Source organism: Ursus americanus, chromosome 18, assembly GCF_024610735.1.
Source record: "Ursus americanus isolate L20-20 chromosome 18, mUrsAme1.1.p, whole genome shotgun sequence".
NCBI lineage: Eukaryota > Metazoa > Chordata > Mammalia > Carnivora > Ursidae > Ursus > Ursus americanus.
This window is the reverse complement of record NC_142144.1, coordinates 34,125,057-34,145,008: the sequence shown is the minus strand read 5'-3', so window position 1 is coordinate 34,145,008 and position 19,952 is coordinate 34,125,057.

Below are 19,952 nucleotides of genomic sequence, written 5' to 3'. Positions count from 1 at the left end.
TCCAGAAGGTACCAACAGGCAGGGAGGTGTATCCAAGGAGAACTAGCGCTAGCTGGTGGTCATTTAGGTTAATTCAAAAGTGGCTCACTGGTAGTGGTTCTAGGACATTCTGGGTGGTAATGGCAAGGCGTGGTGGCCTGTACATCAGGGACCTCTAGGCCGTGAGGAGGGATGGGTATGTAAATAATGCAAGAGAAGGCCGTGAGTGTCCAGAACCAGGAGAGAGACAGAAATGGGTGAAGGGGGGACCCTGAGAAATAATGGATCAACTGTGACTCAGCACAGGGGCTGCAAGGGTGACAGTGGGCTCCTAAGGCTCCATGTGGTCCAGTTTCCCTTGCGTCTGCAGTTTGAACCTCAGTCCCACCCTGGGGAGACAGAGGAAGGATAGTTATTAGTACCATAAATAACTTTGATTCTTTTCCAATTAAGAATGTAACGACCACTGTAGAACGTGTTGAAGATGCAAATAAGCACAAAGAAAAAACTAAAAAAAATGCTTACAAGTCCATTGCCCACTGACTCGCCATTGTCAATATTTGGTGTGTTTCTTTCAGTGTTTTTTTCTACATATATGTCATGCTACCTCCTGTCTTGTAGCCTGCCTTTTCACCAAACTAGACAATGAATTATTTTGTGTCACTAATGGTTCTGGACAGCTAAACGGTTAAATTGGATGCATAATATTCGTACTTTAACCAATTATGAACAATCAGATACTTACATTGTTTCCATTTTTTAAACTATTATAAGCAGGTACTGGAATAAAATTCTTGAAATTCTTACCTCTTTGTTCACTCAGTTCATTGCCTGGGTTTGGAGTTGCTGTGTCAGAGGGGAAGCTCATTGTAACAGCCAAATTTGCCCTCCACAAAGGTCGTTCTGATTTAAATTCTCAGCAACAGTTTTTGAAAGTACGAGTATCTCCCCACATTCACCAATGCTGGCTTTTATCATCTTTTGATTTTTGCCAATTTGATAATCAAAAATGTCCCCCAGCTGGTTTAATCTGTATTTCTAAGATGATTGAGATTTTGAACATTTTTTCCCTGGGTTTATAGGCCATGTGTATGTATATGCCTGTGTGTCTTTCCTGGCAAAATGTCTGGTTTGTGTTTTCTTGGTATATTTGTAAGACCATCTGATACACCAGGACAGGAGCTAGTCATGCCCTTTATTGGTGAGGAGGCTGAGGTTCAGTAAGGATAAGTGACTTGTCCAAGGTCACTTGGGTACCTAAGTCCTAGAAGCTGAGACCTCCATCCTGGGCTTCAAGTCACTCTTTAGCACCGTGCCCACCGTGCCGTGCCTGCTGATAGATGACCCTCTCCTATAGTTCTGGGGGAAAAAAATCAAGCCTGCCTTGTTTCAATTTAGTCTTGATTCTTAAAATAATCTATCCTGTAACATACAGTAGTGTTAGCAGAGAAAATATGTTCTGCCACTTACTGCTAAAGGAGCTGGAGATCCGCGGTGGGCTGTGACCCTGTTAAGAGCGTGCCCTCCATTCTGATAAATCAGGTCCTGGAAGGCTGTATGGGAGATTAGTGCTGACGGGTGTGGGGACAGTTAGCACGATTATTAACAGCACACCATGGCTGAAGACAGCTGGCTCAGCATGCAGGCGAGCTCCTGGAGACCCCATGTGAGGGCTAGACTTTGAGAGCAGACTGAATGGGGGGATCATTCACCCACCCAGCCACACCCTCCAGGGGCGGCTCTGCAGTGCCCATACATACACCCCACTCTTCCTTGTTGGCACTGTGGCCACTTGTGGTGCCTGAAGTTAGAAAGAGCTGGGTCCCAAACCTGGCTCTGCCATGGCTTTACCTGTGACCCTAAGCACCTTCCTGCTTCTCTCTGCCTTAGTTTCCCCACTTATCCAGCCAGGATATTGGGCATAATAATTTCCAAGGGCCCCTCCGGGTCTATAGGTCCGCCTGCCCTGTTCATCTGTTGTCTGGCCTTTTCTGCCTCTTGGCTGCCCGAATGCCAGAGAAGATGCAGATGTGCAAATGTGGTGCTCAGTGGGACCTTGCCATCCGCTCACCCAATCTCGGGCGACAAACTCTGGTTGGCAAGAAAAGTGATTATCTTTTTCTCCAGGGCTTACTTTCTGTTTTGAGCTGTCATTCAGCTGCCTGTATAGAAGGTAATCTCAGTGAATTCCAAGCACTCTCATTCATTTGGGGTCTCTCTCCCCACTTTTCATCTGTTAGATTGTGTCTAAATTTCGGGTGGGGATGGGGCGCCTGGGTGGCACAGCGGTTAAGCGTCTGCCTTCGGCTCAGGGCGTGATCCCGGAGTCCTGGGATGGAGCCCCACATCAGGCTCCTCTGCTGAGAGCCTGCTTCTTCCTCTCCCACTCCCCCTGCTTGTGTTCCCTCTCTCGCTGGCTGTCTCTCTCTCTCTGTCAAATAAATAAATAAATAATATCTTTAAAAAAAAATAAATTTCGGGTGGGGCTCACTTAGTGCCTTGGCATAAGAGAACTGGTGGCTCTCTGTGTTCTGAGAGACACCCATCCCAGGTGTCAGCCTTTGAGACACATGGTCCTACGGGTGTCAGCGCTGAGACCCACAGGCTGTGGCTGCACCTCCCTCCCACCCAGGGCAGACCTCTCCAGAAGTGGTGGGACCTCAGCTATGTTAGAGGCTGCTGGGGGCATGGAAAAATCCAGCTGCTCTCTCATGAGGCAGGAAGCTCCCCAGGCTCTCCAAGACTCTCTCTGCTCAGGCCATGTTTGCTCTGTCCCTCTATTCCCACTCCCATGTAGGAGCTCTGCTAGGCTCGTGCTTCCCTTGCGTCCCCCTGGGAAGAGGCCCAGGCCGCCCTCACTTTCAGATCTCTGCAGATCCACCTGAGATTTCTGTTATCCCTTTACCCCAGGCTCAGCTGGGTTCCAGGCCCTTCTCAAGGACCCCTCTAGCATCTGACCTCTGATCCTCTTCTCTCCGCCAGCCCAGGCAGTTTTTAAAGTCCTTGGGGGTGGGGAACAAAGAAGAATGACTCTGACAAATAAGGCATAATTCTCAATCCTTTTGTCTTATACTTTTTTCCTTTTTCAGTTGCTCTCTGACTACATCCTTGCCTATGGTGCAGTGTGAGGCAAGAGCAGAAGTCATAAGGAACTATGGAAGCTGACGCCCCATTGACAGGCCCGAACGTTATCTGGCTGCATGGAGACAGAGCACTGAGCGGTTGTACTGAGCTGGCGGCAGATCTGTGACTGACCTTGGTTTATCCACTCTGCCTTTCTCATAGCCACGCTCAGATGCTAGAAATCCAGCTTTTCTTCACATGAAAACCATCCTTGTACATGGGCTTCCTACGCCTCTTTCTTTGGAACCAAAGCCAAACCTGGGGCAGCCAGGCAGTTCCCATATTCCTGGAAACTGCCCAGATCATGTGGCCCAAGAGGGTAGACGGGGCCCCACCCTTGTCTACTGGCCCTTCTCAGAGCTCCCGACCCATCTCGCCTGCCTGCCTCCAGTCAGCAACCAAGCACAGGGGCAAGTGTGCAGGTGGGGCTGCGGCAGGTGCGTCTCCTCTCTGCAGCTTCCGTCAGTCAGCAGCTCCGATTCAGCTCTGGGCCTCATACTTTGTTATTGTGGTTTTTAAAAACGTTTTATCAAGGGAAAACCCTTCTAACTCCAGAGCCATACCTGGTGTTCTAAAGCAGAGTCTTCCCTTGGGCACTTCATCCTCAAAGCACCCTGCATATAGTCAACTGCCAGGGCCATCTGCCTTTTTTTTTTTTTTTTAAGATTTTATTTATTTGAGAGAGAGAGCACAAGCGGGGAGTAGGGGGGAGAGGGGCAGAGGGAGAGGGAGAAGAAGCCTCCCTGCTGACCAGAGCACCCGATGTCGGGCTCCAGCCTAGAACACTGAGATCATGACCAGAGCTGAAGGCAGACACTTAGCTTAACTGACTGAGCTACCCAGGCGCCCCCTTGGGGTCTATCCTTATCTCTGCATGTTTATTTTTCATTGTAACAGAAAATGGATCGGACTGCATGCATTATTTTTTATTTAATATAATCTTGAAGTCTTTATATTCTAGGAAATATATGTCTGTGATTTCATTTCCAACAGCTACATTGTATTCCAGTAGGCTCTGAAATGTAGCCAACCATCCCTTTTATTGGACATTTAGGTATTCCTAATTTTTTTATATTATTAAACTGAACAATATGGAATTTCTGGCATTTGGTTGTCTTTGACCTAAGAAATGGCAATTTCATTTGGTTTGATGTGTGATGTAAATAGTACTATGATGAACTTCCTTAAGACTACTCTTCACGTAATGGTTTCAATGACTTGCTTGTACTTCTAGACATTCCTAGAAATGGGTTTGCTGAATCAAAAAGGATGCACACCTTTAGGCAGACCTACACTTTAATACACTGACCTCTGGCATGTGTCTAAAGTCGACCAAGAGAACCAAGGGATGAGGACGAGGAGCAGTTTCAAGAGCCAGCTGCTGGGTGTCCTGGAAAGGGGCCTGGGCTTGGCCTCAGATGATGGGGCAGAACTGCCAGCTGCTTCCTGCACTAGGGTGTGATGCTGGACCAGTTAGAGCCCCGAGGTGAGACCCCACTCTGGAGAGCAATCCCCAAGGTTTTCATAATAGGACCGCTGGTGTTTGGTCGACAATACGGGTGGTTTGCGCAGGCTTGGGCATTCTGAACCCTGTCCGACTTCCATCAGCCTTCAGAACTCTTTCCCTGAGCTTAGGACTCTCTGAGCCTTGAGATCAGAAACCCCCTTTTCCCGGAGAAAGGTGATTTAGAGATGACGGCTTTTTAAAGGACTCACAATCTGCTCCATGGTTTTGAATGTTTAAAAATGCAGCTTGGCCTTGAGGGTGGACCCAGGCCTGGCTGCGGAGGGAGGTTCTGATGGATTCCAAGGCGGCAGGCCTCCTGAACCATTGAAGCGTGCCGGCTGAATTTTAAAAATAATTGTCCTTTTTAATGATGTAAAACATGTCATCTAGATTAAAAAATAAACACACTTTATTACTTTCCCAGTCCTTTCTTCCTCCCTCCCAGGGCCAGATGGGGATTGCTTGAATATTTCTGGCGTATTTCATATATTTAATAACGCCCTTGGAGGTTCTTCCAGATCTGATGAAATGTGGGATTGAACTCTGCGCATAGACACTGTTCACAGAAAAGAGCGCTGGTGGTAGGAGTGTGTGTGGTGGTGGTGGGGTTTGGGGGTGGGGGACTCATCCTCTTTTGGAAGCAGCTGGGTCTACAAGTCAAAACGCCTGTACTTTTTATCTTGAGCAACAAAGCAAATTGTTTCTCTGCCCCCCTGGTGCCTTTTGGGGGGTGGGGGAAGAAATCACTGCAGCTAAGCGAACTAGCGCAGCTTCTGGAGAGAGTCAGACCTTCCCCTTCCCCGACAGCTTTCCGCGAGCTCTCCTTCAGCTGCCGCGAATCCAAGACAATAATTAAAGCTTTAATTTATTTATACATCTTCTCTATAGATATTATAGATCCCCCCATCGCCGCCTCCTAATTTATGCGCGTGGAGCCCCCGAGCCCGCGGCGGCGGCCGAGCGCGGGGTCGGGGCCGCGGACACGGGCGGGCGGAGGCCCCCGCGCCGGGCGGCCCCTTGCGAGCGGGTGGAACAATGGCCGTGCGGTGGCGAGCGCGCGGCCCCCGGGGGCCGCTCGGAGCGGGCGCACCTGGGTGATGGGCACCTCCCGAGACTCCCCGGGCCTGCGGGCCTGACAGGCGCGAGGCGGCTCCTTAATAGACTGCGGGAGTGTTCTCCGGGAGAAGTCTGCGGCGGTCCCCGAGGAGAGATCATCAGGCAGAGTGGTCCCCGGAGCAGGATTTATTAGCAGACAGGATGGGGAAGTTGATTAGCCTCCGCGGCTGAACGGACATCCTGTCAGACAGGCCTCTTAATCCAATCACTTACCTGTCGAGGGGGAGCCTCCCGCCCGCCGCCCGCGGGGGCCCCTGCTACCTGCCCGCCCCCGAACGGGAGCTGCGGGCCACAGGCGTGGGCTCATTGAGGCGCCGCGCGCGCCGGGCGCCGCGTCTCTCCCTTGCCTCTGCTCTCTCGCCGGGTTTTGCTGCTGAGGCCACCTCCAGGTGCACTCCTGGAGTCACAGCCCTGGTGGTCCTCCTCCGCTGCACCGAAGCTTTGCCTTCCGTGGCTCCCTTTTCCCCACTCAGGAATATTACCTGCTCCTGGGTCTTGCCTCATTTGACCCCGAACCTCCTTTCCAGCATGGTCCGGCGCTGGTGCCTCTCCCGGGTGGCCTCTGCTCTGTGCACACTCGTCTACTCTCCCCCTTCCTCTGAATCCTTCTGCCTGCTTCCCCTGGCCCTTGCTCCAGGTACAGGATGTGGTTAGAATGCTGTCCCTCTTTTTTTTCCAAATGCAGCTTGTCCTTGGAGATCTGGCTCACAAGCCTGGTCTTCCCTGATTACATCTCTCCTCCCTCCGTGCCCTGGGAGTCTCTCCCTCCTGTAAAACTGTGCCTGGGTGAGGACTCTACCCCCCACCCTTTCCTGCTGCCACCACTTCCTAGCTCTGTGACCTTGGCCAAATGACCTCACCTGGGCTTTCCCCCTCTGTAGGACGGGGATGATAACAACAGGTTCCTCCTGAGTTTGTCGTGAGGACATAGGTTGTGTGAGAGGCTATAGGTAGAAAGCTGGGCGTGATGCCTGGTGCGGAGCCGAGCTCCGTACTCAGCATCCGTCGTCCTCTGCATCAGGTAGTGCTGGACGGTATTACCTCCTTCCCAGCTCCCAGGTCCCTTAGGGTAGAGGCCAGGCCTTCACCATCTCACACCCTCCCCCGCCTCTGCCCGCCCCCAACACCAAGTACAATCCTCTACAGATAACACGACTAAGTGTTTGTTGAGCCAATGAAGGAAATGCTGTCACACTGCAGACCAAACACTGGGAACCATTTCTCTTGGTGACCCCACGAGGCCCATTCTGGTTGACCTGACCATGGGATAGGCAGAAGGTTGAGGGACAGGGCTCCCATCTGCTTTTGTGTGGCAGGCATTGAGATGTGTGTGAGTTCTTGTCAAGAGTTGAGGAATTCAGGCCCTATTGATCCACTGCATCTTCAAAGCCATCAATCATCATTAAGAAACAGGACCTGAGCCCCTGGATGGGGTAGCCGGTACTGGGTAATTTAGAGGGTTTTACACACACACACACACACACACACACACACACACACACACACACACATACACGGCTTAAAGAAGTCAGCTAAGACAAGCACTGAACACCTAACAGGCAGGGAGGGAAAAACCCAGGGAACTTGTAGGGACCAAAGGTAACCGACCAGCAAGTAGATGAACTTCCACTTCCTGGTGGAATCGCAGAGTTTTGTGGTTGGTTGTAAGTATCTAATGTGCGTTTCACTTTGGTAAATGTGGATGCTGGGGTCTCACTGTGGTCCTGCCACCTCTTACTGATGCCTGCCTCTTCTGGCTACTCACAACCCGACAGTCTTGCATGGGTCAACGTCAAAGTCACTTGTCTGTGGTTTGGTCCATCTTTCTTATTTCCCTTTAAAAAAAAGAAAAAAAGAACAGCATTCCAGGCAATGTTCTCATGCCTTGATGTTTTTCAGATTTCTAAACATGCCTGGTAATCTTGACGTGGCAGAATATACCACCGGAATGGGATTCAGAGCACCTTGGGCCTGGTCAGGGCCTGCTACTGACTAGTTGTGTGATCTTGGTGGTGTGGCATTTAATCTCACTGAACTTCAGTTTCCTTATCCATCAAATGGCATAATGTTTGGCCTACTGTCACAGTAGGAAAAACTCAAGGTTATAATGAGGTAATTGATAGGAACATGATTTTAAAAATACAGTGCTCTACAAAATTAAAGCAGAATTACTGTCATGTAATTGTTTCTAAAATATTGATTGCCCTCAGTGCTAGGTGCTGCGGAAGAAGAGGTGGTCGAGCCTCAGCCTGTCTTGGGTGGGTTCACAGGCTAGTCAGGGTGAGAGACAGAGGTGGGGACACTGGCAGGAGGAAGTCAGTGCTGCGGACAGGCACGGCAACGTGCTAGGAGAGGGCAGTGAGACATCTCCCTCCCCAGTCCCCTGGGCTGGTGAGGCTTCAAGGAGGAAAGGGATTCAAATAGTTGGGGAAGAGGATTATAGGCAGAGGGACTGAAATTTGTGGGATGGGAAAGGGGGTAAGGGAGGTGGGAAGAGCCGGTGGGAACCAGTTATGCAGGGCCTTGTGGCTGATGAGCAAGGCCCACACCAGGGAAATGACAGGGTCAGGTGCATTCTGAGACTCTGGGAAGATGGCAGCCTGTGGGGAGCAGGGGCTGTGTGGAGCCTGAGATGGGGCACAGGCCGGAGAGCAGACAGGAGGCAGGGAGAAAGCCGCTGCAATGTCCAGATGAGAGATGGTGAGGCCGGAGGACCTGGAAACTCTGGGACTTACTTGTGACCCTCTGGGCTGGGGCAGAGAGTAAGAGGGAGCAGAGGCAAGGATGAAGGGAGGGGAGGGGATTAGGGAACCCCGTGGAAGAGAGTGGAGGAAACCCTCCTGCATTATTGTCCACACAACTGATGGTCTGTTTGCAGAGATGCCTCTGTGTTTTCAGAGGCCGGGGCACTACCCTGGAGCCAGGATGCACGTTCATAAGTGCCGGAGTACCTGGAAAGAGGACCTTCCATGACACGGATGGCTCAGTCCCCTCCTATCGTAGCATAAACCCAGAATCTGCTTACACCCTGAGAACCATCCGCAGAGCCTCGGAGGTAGGCTTGGAGCCAGATCTGGCCAGGTTCTGGGTTTTCCACTTCCCAGCTGTGGAACCCCAACAAGGGATGTACCTTCAGTGTCCCTATGTTTTGAATGGGGATAATAATAATAACAACCAAAATATATCAAGTACTTATATGAGTCAGGTACTGTATGATTCTTACTGGACCTGGGAAGAGGGAAGGGGACCACATGTCCCTGCACCTCCCACTCTGAATCTCCCTCTCCCCAGCCTGTGGGCACTTCCTTGGAACTCCAGAACCCTTCTGGAGAGGAGAGGCAGGAGTGGGTAGGATGTGATGCCAAAGAGGAGAATCATGTCGCTCAGATAAACATCCCATTGTTGAGGGAAACGCTGCAAGTTTCCAAGATGATTCTAGCTTTAAAGCCCAAGCCACATGCCCTGTAGATTGGCTGTTGTGAGGCACAAGGTCCCAATTTCTCCGCCTATTAGGGGTTGATGTCTCCAGATAAGGTAAGGGGCTGTGACCCAGATTTGAGGACAATAAACCATGATTTTCCTGAGTCACGGAACCATTGTTCAAGACCAGGGGCCTGGCTCCCAAATATTCTGAGGTCTAGAAGGAGTCCAAGGTGATCTTGGGGACTCCTGGGGCTCCTTGGAGCCCTGTGCAGAGCCCACCTCAACTGCTGCCTGCTGCTCCTCTGTGCCCCTCCCACCCCATCCAGGGGCTCTGGGCAAGAGGGGCAGACGGATCCCTGTGCCAGCTCACAGCCCGGGTGATGGTGGAAGAGGAGCCAGTTGCTCTGAATGGGAGGAGTGGGGAGAATGAGCAACACTCTGGTCTCTGCAGTCGTGTCGTGTGGCTGGCTGTGCTCAGCAGCCCTGGTGGCGGGAGCAGAGAGACTTCTGGTTGGGGTTTTAGGGGCAGGGACAGTATTTTAGTAACCTTGGGATCCCGTGCACGGAGTACGTGCTCAGCAAATGTGTCGTTGGCTCCAAGAATAGCTGGGGAGGGGGACTGCAGGTAGCACAGCAGGAAAAGGGTGCTTCAAGCAGAGGAATTGGCATGAGGCCTGGAGGTGGTCACAGTGGGAGATGAGGCCGAAGAGCGACAGTTAGAGAACTCAGGGTCGGAGATACGCAAGAGCCACCTTGTCCAGACCCCCTCTTCACTTTGAACCATTCTAGAGCCCCAGCAGCTGCCTTCCAGGAGATATTCTGCTGCACTTGAATGCTTCTGGAGGCAGGGAGCTCATTCTTCTCTTGACATTTCTCTGAGCATCTCTGACTATGATAAAAATGAATTCTTTCTTTCTTTTTTTTTTTAAAGATTTTATTTATTTATTTGACAGAGATAGAGACAGCCAGCGAGAGAGGGAACACAAGCAGGGGGAGTGGGAGAGGAAGAAGCAGGCTCCTAGCAGAGGAGCCTGATGTGGGGCTCGATCCCATAACGCCGGGATCACGCCCTGAGCCGAAGGCAGACGCTTAACCGCTGTGCCACCCAGGCGCCCCAAAAATGAATTCTTTCTTAAACTTAGTGGGCATTGATTCTTTTAGGGGCCCCTACTGTTCCTTAAACTGCCTGCTTCTTGGGTGCCACATTGCCAAGGGCCTTGAGTGCCAGGCCAAGTGGTTTGGTCTTTATTCTGTGTGTAGAGGGAGCCCTGAAGGCCTCTGAGCAGGACCGTGAACAGGCAGAGCTTTACGCAGGAAGACGACCTCCCGGGCTGGGCTGCGCTGGAGCCCTAGAGACAAGGCAATCTGATGTTTGTCTCTGCACCTGTTCGTACCCACAGCATTAATTAACGGACTTGAGGGCAGATAATCAATGATAACCATTTCTCTTCCCAAACAGGTCCAAGGCCAGTGTCCATGGGTATGGACTGAAAGGAGGCACATGTAAAAATGGATTTTGTCCCAAATCTGGGGATCGTGGAAGTCAGTGTCACCCAGACCCCCATTGGCCCCCTGGAGTTTGTCTTTCTGCAGAATCAGAGAGAGCAGGCAGGTGCAGGAAGCTGGGGTCTTGCAGTGAAGGGAATCTCCAGCTATCCTCCAGACCTGATAGAGAGAGGCGGCTGGAGGGCTGTAGCAGATGGCCATGGTGAGGATTGGCACTCAGTGGGAGAGGCGGTCAGCCCTCCACCCTGAGATCAGGGCTTCCCCCACCCCAGGATCCCTTCTGACCTTTGTGTTCTCCAAAAAAAGTCAAGGTGATGACAAGACACATCTATCGCATCTCAGCCATCATTGCAGTTGAAAGATGGGCCCGGAGCAGGTGGACTGCTTCAATTATGATGGATGAGGACGGTGACAGCTCTCGGGAGAGCCACGGGAACCTGGCAAGTGTTCACTCAGCTATGACTCCTCTGGTAGCAATTTGACAAGATCAGAGCACTTTACAGAAGTGGAAAGTTTGGGGACCTCGGGGTTTGCTTGGCCCAGGGACTCTGTCTGCTGAAGCCCTCAGCCAGCAGCGCAGGGTGGGCAGCTCTCCTAGGAGGGCCACCCCTGGGGAGGCAGGAGCAGCTGGTGGGGAGGGGCTCTGTCTCATGAGGCCTTGTGGCCCTGGGCCCCGAGCCTGGGACCTGCCTGCTTCAGTCCCCTGCAGCTGCTGACCAGGGGACCCCAATACGGTTACAACCACAAGCTCACAGACCAACTGGGCACCTCCTCTGAGCCAGGCCGTGTGCTGAGCACTGGGAAACAACGGTGGACAAGAGATTCACATCCTGCCTGATGGCACTTTCTGTGTTGACTCTGAGCAAAGGGAGGGCCTGGGACCAGACAGCCCCATCTGTTATTGACCGTGAACCTCCTCTTTGAGCTTCAGTACAATCACTTCTTTTTGGGCATGGTGACCAGGGCTTCAGTGAGGTAACCTATGAGGAGTGCCCAGCTTGTCACAGGTGTTCGATCAACGCTGGCTTTCCTCCTTCACTGATTCCCTTGTCCTTTAGTGCATTTCTTTATTCGCTCCGCAAACCAGGCGGAACACTTCCTGTATGCTGGGCGTTGGGCTTGACCCCAGGGAATCAGATGTGGTCCTGCAGATGGAGGGCTCACGTCGAATCTGCTCAGGGAATGAGGCTGTGGTTGGATCAGGCAGTCCCTGGGCCTCACCATGCCTCGGTGGCTGCTGGGTGGAGGTGCCCGCCTTGCAGAATGATGGCCGCACAGCGCTGGCTGCAGTGCTCCCAGACCCCTATGCCTTCCAGGCATGAGTAGGCTTCTCTGCATACGTTCTGCTCTGAAGTCGCAGTTGGGGGGGACGCTAGTGTGGGCATTTCACCTCAGAGGTGCTACTGTTCCTCCATTTCTTATTCAGTAACTGCTGTCTCCCCCCCTCCCCGGGGGGGGAGCGGGAAGGGAGAACTAGCTAGACTCAGGTCCTGTCCTGCAGGAGCTTTCAGGCTGTGGAGCACAAGTGCAGCGTCAGGCGTTGAGGACCATGCATGAGCTAGTGAGGAGCCTGGTAAGGCTCTGGCAAACTCTGAGGGGGGTGTTGTCCATTCTGGCCGGGAGTCTGGGAAGGCTTCAGAGAAGGGACATTTCCTCTGGACTCAGAGGGATGCCCTTAGAAAGAGCTAAGGAAGGCCTGCACTTGGGCAGGCAAAGCCTCCTGGACAAGCCCCCTCCCCTGGGCCTCAGTGTCTCTGCACAGTAACAGGGCTGCCTCTGGGCATTTGAAGGCCCTCCTGGTACAGACATTGGCAGGTTCATTCCATCACTTTCCCCTTGGAGTCTACTCCCAGGGGAGCTGACTTCTATCCTCTTCACTAACTTGGGAGTAACTTTACTTGGGACTTCCCTCTGCACACCAGACATACCGCCCACCCTCTCCATACATGCTATAGTCCTTTTCTCTTGCTTTGGAAAATGCTCAGTATAGTTATGCCCACACAGATATTGAATAAATACTTTTCCGTGCCTTAATAAATGATTGTCATTTTGTCTGAGCAAGGGAAGGTTTTGATGATGATGATAAGAATTTTGTTTTAAAGATTTTATTCATTTATTTGAGAGAGAGCGAGAGCACACAAACGGAGAGGGGCAGAGGGAGAGAGAGAAGCAGACTCTCCACTGAGAGGGGAGCCTGACATGGGGCTCGATCCCGGGACTCTAGGATCATGACCTGAGCGGAAGGCAGATGCTTAACTGACTGAGCCACCCAGGTGCCCCATGATGACAAGAATTTTAAAATCACACACTAGCTGTGTGTCTTTAGGAAAGTTACACTCTCTCTGGACCTTAATTTGCTCCTCAACAAAACAAGGGTGTCAGTCCTGCCTGGCCCCCACCCTGGGATTGGATAAGGTGTCAACTCCAGGAAATACCTGAGGGAAGAGGAGAGCTGGGGAAGAAAAGGTGGTGGGGAGAGATGGAACAGGGGGCCAATGTGCCAAAGGGGCTCCGACTTGCTCTTTCAGCTTCTTGTTGGCTGCAGTGGGCTGTGACGATCTGAGCCTCTGTGTAAATGGCGGGGCGGCGGGGGCGGGAGGGAAGGTGTGCAGCATTTCCTTCTCTGGCCCATGTGGCCACACAAGGACAGGGCTATTTTCTACCTCAGGCCACTCACAGTACTGCTCGTCACAGACCAGATCCCCGTCAAGCTCGGAGGAAACCCCAGAATCAAGCCCACAAGCTCACTTGGGCTCTTACCTCCTTCTTCTCTTCTTGTCTGATCTTTGTCCTAACAGAGCAGATCTTTGTTCCTTCAGGGCAGATAGAACAGACCCAATTCGGATGCCACAGACTAGGCCTGCAGACTGAGGGGCTCTGGTCACACTCCCCACCCTGCCTACCCCATCCCCACCATGTCTCCATCTATGAGCTAAAACTCTTCAAGTCCTTCTGAGACTGAGTCTCTTTCAACTTGCCAGGTTCATGTTTCATATTTCAAAGAGCACAGGCTTAGGGATCCAGCTGACCTGAGTCTGATCCCTGCCTTGGCCCCTTTCTAGCTGGGTGACATTGGCCAGTTGTTTGATCTTTCTGGGTCTCAGTTTCCTCACCTGCAAAGTGGGAATATAATAGTGTCTATTTCATAGGGTGGTTGTGAAGAATAAGGAGAGAACATATGGGATGTTTGAGGAACCTTTATGGTGTTTATGGAGTCGAGTCTCCCCACCTTCCCTGAGAAGAGCTCCCTGGAGTTCTCAGGGCTGCAAGGCCCAGGACTCTACCTTTGTGGCTGAGCATATGACCAAGCGAGCTAATCAGAGTCCACCACTGGGATTTTATACTCTAGCTGGGGAAACAAGGCCTCTTTCCTCTCTGTTGTAAAGATAGAAGATGTAAGCTTAAAGATGCCTGCAGACATGGTTCTGGCCTTGGGGACAGGGACTTACCAGAAAAGACCAAGCTGGAGAGAAGCAGAGAAGTGGGGGGAGAGAGAGAGCCCTGTTTGCACTTGAATCCCTGGCCCCAGCAATCTCTCAGTCCAGTATCGTCCCTTTCTGTCCTGTGGTTTCATCATTTGAATGAATGCCTATAACATTTCCCTTTGGACTAAGCAGCTTGGAGCTGGTTTTCTGTCACTTGCAACCAAATGATCCCAATTCACAAAAATATACCTAGCACAGTAGCAGGCTTATAGCAAGAGCTCGGTAAGTGGCAGCTCTCAGAATTAACTCAAGTCTGGCTCTGTGTGGCTTGACATTGGTGCTGAATTTCCACCCTTGCTTACCTCTGGCCACCTTGTCGAGAGGGCTTGTGTGTCCTCCCTGCCACCCAGCCCAGACTCTGGAGCTGCCTCCGTGAGGCAGGAAGCTGGCAGCAGCTCCGGCCCATGTAAAACAGCACCACGGACAGTGGCAGCCCAGAATGCAAGCGCCTGCCACAGGACACAGACACAATCAAGCTGCCGACATCCTTCCCCATGTCGCCGCCTGATAATGAACAAGTAATTTATGTCCAAGAGTCAGTGGAGCCTGTCGCAGGCCGGGGCTGAAATGTTACTACGAGGGATTCCTATGAAGGTCATTGCCCTGCTCTTGTTGCTGTTAAGGGTTTTCTGTAAATGGCGTCCCCTTGGAAGTGTCCCCTTGTTCTCTTGGCTTCTTGCTTCTTTGGGGGGAGAAGGGTGTACCCGTGAGGAGCTGGGCTGGGACAAACACTGGGCTTCTTCTGAGCCACACCCTCACGGTGGCCCTGGAATCCTTGCAAAGTCTGACCTCAGGTGGTCCACGGAAGAGAAGGGAGATCCAGGGTGGACTGGTGCGTGAATGGCTGTCTGGGACCTGTGAATGGGATCTGTGAATGGGGAAGGCAGGAATTACGCATACCTCTTTGAGGACAAAAATGTCTTCTGAGACCTACCGTGTGAATTAATTTGAATCAAATGTTAGATATGATAGGAATAGTGTTCTGGGGACAAGGTAACAAGAGTATCTCTTTAAGAGCATGAGAAAAGGCCGAGATAAAGAAGGGATAAAGCTGGGCTAGTGAGTAGATGAATCCCTCAACCCCTTCCTGTGAGCCTTAGTTTCCCTACCTGTTCCTGGATTAGAGAGCCTTCCCCGTTCTGGAATGGAGGCAGAGCCTGTTTTAGCAGTCACATTTCATGGGTGATGAAACTGAGGCTCAGAAGTTATGTCATGCGGCTTCTATGTTCCAGAGCTGGGCCTTTAGCCTTTGAATAAACCAGTGCTCCATCCATTGCCCAGTCCTGCCCACTGTTCATAGAAAGTGTGGGACAAGCATTCTCGTGGGGTCCTCCCTAGCAGAGGCCTAAAGTCCCCCCTGTCCTTCCATCATTGTAGAGCAAGGGTTCCTTGGGCAGGTGTCAGGCTGACTTCTGTTAAAAGGGGGGAGAGCATCCCTTGAGAAAGGCTCTTGTCTCCCCGGGGAGGTTTTGCTGCTTGTGTGTACAACGCCTCATCTCAGCTGGGCCAGCTTCCATGGGGGTCTGCAAGTGAGATCATCCCCGTGTTCTGCACTGTGGGGTCCCTTGTCAGTGGCCCCCTTGCAGCTCCATTTCCCCTTTCCACATTGAATGCTGGGATTTCTGGCCGGAAACATGATCAGTGCACCCTGAGCTGAGTGCTGTTTTCTTTTCCTCCCAGGTGAGGACAGTGTTTAAATTTACTTGAAGGTCCTATGAGGGGGATGAAAAATAAAGAACAGAATGGCAACCTTCCTACTAAAAAGAGAACATGTCAGCTCAAGCCAAATGGGCCCTGCTTGTGGCTCATCTCACCGCTGGGAGGTGGGCATGGGCGCTTTGGGCATGTGGGCTCTGTGGTCACCTCACAGGAGGTGGGCAAAGTCCACGGGGTAGAGGGATGACATCAGGCTGGCCCCTGTGGCCTGGGCTTCTAGAAAATATTCCTAAACCCAGCTTTTCCGGCAGGTCCTCTTGGCAGAACTCTGGAAGCCAGTAAGACCTGGATTATCAAGCCCATTCCACAGATAAGGAGACGGGGCTCAGAGAGGGAACATGGAAGGGACTAGAAGCTGGGATGCAGGCCCTCATGCAGAGCCTTTTCTTTTGTGTCTCTGCCCACTCGACCCCCAATAGCAGATGCAGAAAGGGCCACCCAGATGCACAGGGCTCTGGGCACCTGGCCAGATGCTCTTTGAGCAGGGCCAGGGGAGGGGAGAGTCCCTGTAATGAGCATGGTCCTTGTCTGCAAGGGCAGCCCCATCACAAACTGTATTGGTTTTTATTTTTATGGGAAGATATGTTTATTTTGAAATATTGGGAAAATAAAGGTGGAAGGGGATGATCTCACCCTTGCCTCCCCTCTCTGGCTGGTAGTCCTTTCCTTGCATGTTTCTCCTGACCATGCCCTTCTCTATTGCTCGCTAACAACCTGCATCTCCCGAGTCAGACTGACTAGGTCCAATGCTCGGCCCCACCACGTCCTAGCTGTGTGACCTAGGGGAAGTTACCTAACTTCTCTGAGCCTCCATACCTTCAGCTGTAAAAGGGGGTATACTTAGGGTGACTGTTGAGGTCATCCAGACTGGGACACTAGGTCGGGGCAACAGGCACAAAGCAAACCAGGATGTGTGGACACTCAGTGATGAGAGGAATACCTATTCATGGGTTGTGATAGGATGAAATGATAAAATGCACAGATTAGTGAGCACAGAGCTGAGCGTCCCAAATTCTCAATATAAGACAGCTTTCCTGTTATCATGGTGCGTTGTCTCCATGCCAGGACATTTGGTGACCTTCCTTTGAGGGAGAATAAAATGGTCTGAGCCGAGACTCCTTAACTTCAGCACACGTGTCATTCCACGCGGTGTTGGCGTTTGACCTCTCTTTTAGGGCTGGGCGTTGAGCATGATCCTGATGGCTCTGAAATCCCTGCCTGGAGGCCTCTGACCATGATGGGATGAAGTCCTATGTGGTCACACAGCGTCACTGGCCAAGACCCAGGAGGGCAAACAGCTCTGAATTGGGGATGAAGGCTGCATGTGTACGTGTATTTCTCTGTCTTCTGCTAATACTTGCCATTGCTTCTTATGGGATGTAGGTTGTTAGGGAGGTGTGTGGGTGGTGGGAAAGATGGTGCTGCTCAGTCAAGCCTAGACAAAGCTTCTGGAAAGCTCGCTCCCAGGAGGTGGCCTCGGGGGTGAGCACACCTGCTCCTGGGGGCTGGAATGGGATAGTTAGGCTGGTCTGTCCTGACGCCATAACCTGGGGAATTCCAGGGAAGCTGCAGAGGGGTCCTGATAGTTCAGGAAAAGCCACAGAAGAACAGTTAGGAATCCTGCACCGCTGGATGTTGTTAACCACCGTTACCACTGAAGGCCAGGCCCCCCAGTCCGGGACAGGTGTATATGTGGGCTCCGTGGGAAGGCGTGTCAGAGCTCAAGGTAGATGCGCCCAGACATGACTTTATTTTTCCTGTGAATTGGATTTTCTTCTCTCTTGTGCCCCTGTTCTGCCTGATGCAGAAAAATCAATCTAATGGTTTTCTAGTGATTTCTTACTGAAGTCATGACTATTCAGGGACTTTTCAGTGACCTCAGGTTTTGGATCTCTGTCACACTCAGGATTGTTCCCCCACTGGGGTGTTCCCTCCGTCCCATCCTGTGGGCTGAGTCTAAGTCATGCGGAAGGCGCCGTCACTCTGCCTCCATCTCCCTCGTTCCTTCGGGCCTGGTGGGCAGGGCCCTTTGGGCTCGAAGCGCACTAAGTGTAAAGCTGCACCACCGCACCCCCCCAGGGCCATTCTGGCCACAGAACTCTGCCCTTCTCTTCCAGCCAACTTCAGTGTCCCATTTGGGAGCCATGAGAGTTTTCTGCGTGCCCTGCTGTGCGGTCTGGGACTTCAGCCCTGGGTGGGGCTGGGGGCAATATGGGCTCTGCCATGTCTGGGTCTGCCACCTCCCCCATTCTCTGGCAGCTGCTTCCTCACCAGCGCTGGGCGCAGGTACAGAGGCTCAGTGCTCTGGGGCCTCCACACTCACCTGGGGCCTTCTGGGGTTTTCTCCCTTCCCGTGGGCTTGGTTTAAAATGGGTGGTGGCAGGGGCCTGAGGGCCTTTTCTCTAGCCTGGGTGGGCAGAGGGTAACCGGTGGAACGTGCCCTCCTCGTGCCTTGTCTGTCCTACATTTGGGCCGTGACTCTTGAACTTAACATCTAAGAACTTGGGACCTTTATTCTTGGTCGTATTCAGACAACCACCCTCTGGGGTAATGACCTGAGTGGAGGGGGCATGACACACTCCCATGTGGGGTGGTGGCCCTGGAGCTAAAGGGGTACAGGGGAGATAGTAAGAACAAACCAATTGATATCTCAAATTCATGTCCTGTCACAGGGATTTTAAAAATCGAGCAGTATCATATATACTGTTTTATTAACTTCTTTCACGCATCATGAATATCTACCACTGTCGTTGTATGTGGTTTTGTAATATCATCTTTAGTGACTGCACTGCATTTCACTGTGTACAAGTTTCTGAATCGAGCCGTTTCCCTGTTGTTGGGCGTTCAGATTGTTTTTATCTTTTTTATTCTCAAAAAAAAAATGCTGGGATGAGTTTCTTGGACATAATCTTTGTGCACATCTCTATTTCCTCAGAATACATGAGGATGTTTATTTTAACATAACCATGTGAGGGTAACTCCACCTCATCCCAACACAAGCTCTTGTGCACATCTGCACAGACACACACACACACAGACACACACAGACATACAGACATGCACAGACACGCAGGCACACACACACACAGACGCACCCAGACACACACATGCACGCACACACATATAGACACACACAGACACACAGGCACAGACACACACACATGCACAGACACATGCACACACACACGGAGACACACAAGGCCACACACAGTTTTGAGATGTGTCTGGCACAGAGCTGAGCTTGGCAGGGAGCAGTCGCTCCACTGAAAGTATTCATTGTCCTAAGAGAGTGGGGGACACCAGGCTGTGGAAGGGCAGAGGAGAGGAATCAGGCTGGGAAGATGGCATGTGGTGAGGAAGATGGCCCGGGAACTCAGCTTTGAAGGAACAGGAGGGTAGAAAATAAACAGACACAGAGGAATGTGTAGTTCGGCAGAGGAAACGGTGCAGGCAAGGGCCCAGAGGTGGGAAAGGATGTGTGTGTAGGGAAAAACCAGGAGTCATGGGGAAGGGCATGGCATGTGCAGATGTCCAAGAAAGACAGGAGGAGAGAGAGGCCGTGGTACCCCCAGTTCTTGCCCGACCGTGAAAGCTCTCTAGCTGGCATGACCCAGGTGCGCCAGGATGGTGGGTGAGTAACGTTGTCAGATAAAAGACAGGATACTGTTAAACTTGAATTTCAGATAAAAATGAATGATTTTGTTTTGGTATAAGTATGCTGCAAATAAGCATGGGGCACCCTTACACTAAAAACGGATCAACTGTTTATGTGTCATTTGAACTTAACTGGGCGTCCTGCATTTGTATTTGCTGGCTCCGGCGGCCCCATATGTGCAGAACACGGTCATGCCGCAGCATCAGAGGCGTCATTACCATTTTTTGGGCCATTGCTTCATGAGCAAAGACAGATCGACGCATGTGAATCCCCACCGCACCTAAATGCAGATAAACATGACGAACGGTAATGGCTCCAGAGGAGCCAACGGGAGTGTTTTCAGGAGCAGGTGAGCGATGGGCGTGCTGAAAACGAGCATCTGGGCACCGGAGCTCTAGGCCCCACCTGCCATGCCTGGAGTCTGAGATTCACCAGGAGTCTC